We start from the raw sequence: 2500 nt of genomic DNA, 5'->3' as shown, positions 1-2500 counted from the left end.
AAGGTATGTGGATAATAGTAAATATTGCCCTGTTCCACAGTACCAGGAGAGCTTAAAGAATGTCATGAATCAGACTTTTCATAAGTTTTAAGGGGCACAAACTTGCTGGCAGAGATTGTATTTATATAAGTCAGTAATATATGTGACTCCGAATGGAGGTCTAATTATGGCAGTTATGCCTGCAGTTCATATCTCTTAATACTAACAGCAATACTCAAGTCTCAGTTATTGGATTTCATAGAGGGGGCCAATTGAAAGGTTATCTACACTGTCTGTAATAGATTTTTGCAAAAATCAGAACATCCGATGTTCCCATCTTGTACATTGTAAAATGTTAGGATTTTCATTAGAAAGGCCAGGTAGCAAATCAGTACTAGTTAAAATCTTAGGTATACTAAGTGTCTCTAGCAGAAGACACCTTTAGAATGTGCCTTTATGTTTGACAAGACCAGTGAAGCAGAAGTATGTGCTGCTGACTCAGGTTTTAAAGTGATAGTTTGACCTTTCATTAGAACAACACAATAGTGCTGTGAATGTTCACAAAAATGCCACATCAAATATATATATGTATTTCAAGAAAAGTTTGCCTCCATTTTTTTTAGGGATTTTGTACATGCTTGATGCAGACAACAGCAATTATTATGTGGTCATTTTTCCCTCTATGATATGAGAACAGATTTTTAGAATGAATTCTTATATTTCATCTTTTATATTAACAAGTCATTGCTCTCTTCCTTCCTCTCTCTTCTGTCTTTGCTCTCCCTCCTTCCTTGCTTCTCTCCTCTTCCCTCCCCCTTCTTCTTATACCATCTCTCTCTCATTGACTCACCCGTATCTGTTTACATCCCCGTAAACCCACACATGCAAATGAATGCATATACGTTTTTAACATATGTGCCACTGTTATATTTAATGTTTAGATTAAATACAATTAGGCATATTAAATATAGCTTGACTCATATCTTCATAATGTGGAATCTGTGAAGAATCAAAATATATAGTTTACCTGTTTAACCTTCCCAAAAACACATTTATAACTGTATCATCATACCAAATCACACCATAAGTAAGTTACATGTTTCAGTAACTGTATGCATATGTACAAACGTAAATACACAAACACATACACATTTACATAAGTCATAGACTGACTGACACACGCACACGCATACACACATGCACACGTACACATATATCTTCCGAAATATGTAATTTAGGGGGGAAAAAAACATAAAACATTTTCAAACACCTTGGAAGGCTTTTAATGGTACCAAAATCAAACCTAGGAGGAGATTAAATGTGAATAATATACAAACATTTTATTTTGGTTGTTTTTAATAATACAAATCTTTTATCTGCTGTGTGGTTGATTGTAAATATTCTGCTGACATAATTTCTGTTCAGTAGTTATCATGAGGGCTACACAGTTATCCTCATTATTACCTAATTTTAAGTTTGTGAACCATGTTTGTATCAAACTTTGCATAAAGAGATTAAAAATGCATTGATGTGGAATGATGTTTCTTTTGGCCTTGTAACATAGCTACATATTTTCCATTTTAAGCATGTGTGAAACCTAAATTAACAAAGTATTACAGTTAAAATTTAACACATAAGAGTAAAGAGGTAATTCTTGTCATCTTCAACTTTTAATATTGTCAGTTTTTTTACACTCTCTCTCATCTTAAACTGATTACGTGGTCAATGTCAGCTACCTCTTAGTTCAGTGAAAAGGACAAAAGACACCATGGTTGTACATAAAATTAACCAAGTATTTGTCCAGTACCAGTACCAGTGCTACTTACTGAATTTTAGATATAAACTGTTTTTTACCATGGCAAAGATGCACTTGACAGATTAGTGATGATATTCTATTAATAACTTGTTTGTTGATGGTGATAATTACTTGAAATACATGTCATTCAACATGCATTCTACCAGTTTTCAACAACCTGTCAAGTGCATCTTTGCTTTGCAAGAGAAAAAAATATTGAAGATGAATGAGCCACTGAAGTATATCTAATTCATATACTGAATACAAAATACTATAAAAACTTTTACAGTTACGAAACATGGACATTATTTTTACCTTGTTTTCTTTCAAAATTCTAAATATGTAATTGGAATGTAACTTCAAAAAATAACAAATAAATGTCATATATTAATATAATTCACTCAACTTGCTTTCATTTCCCACAGTACAAGTTTTCTTGATTTTGCCCTAAAATGACAAATACTTCACTTTGTAAATATAAAGAAATATTTCAGTCCATGAAATATGATATTGAAGATCCCTGATTTGACCCTACAAAATTCATTAAATGCAACGCACAGCCTTATAGTTTACTGCCTATGATTCAGTGAAAATTGTATATGCCAAGGAAAACATTTATTACATTAACCCACACAGGACGGGTGGTACAGCATGTGTACCGCGCATTCAAAAGCCCAGTTGCCGGGCGGCACAGTATTGTGCCAGCTATTCAATTGATTTAGGCCT

The 2500-nt window shown here is 33.2% G+C and overlaps 1 protein-coding gene across 5 annotated transcripts in view; it reads right to left on the bottom strand.

Annotated features, from left to right (window-relative positions):
- Window positions 1–294: 294 nt before the first annotated feature.
- MED28 (mediator complex subunit 28) overlaps window positions 295–2500 on the bottom strand; it is a 20303-nt gene continuing 18097 nt past the window's right edge. For all 5 annotated transcript variants that reach the window (XM_086548338.1, XM_086548339.1, XM_086548340.1 and 2 more), the window contains exon 5: window positions 295–2500. This exon is cut by the window's right edge and continues 1856 nt beyond it. The gene's annotated coding sequence lies outside the window, so the exon portion shown is untranslated.

This window comes from Penaeus japonicus, unplaced genomic scaffold (assembly GCF_977035675.1).
Source record: "Penaeus japonicus unplaced genomic scaffold, GWHDUDI00000001_assembly GWHDUDI00000020, whole genome shotgun sequence".
NCBI classification, from domain to species: domain Eukaryota; kingdom Metazoa; phylum Arthropoda; class Malacostraca; order Decapoda; family Penaeidae; genus Penaeus; species Penaeus japonicus.
This window is presented reverse-complemented; position numbering and strand designations above follow the sequence as displayed.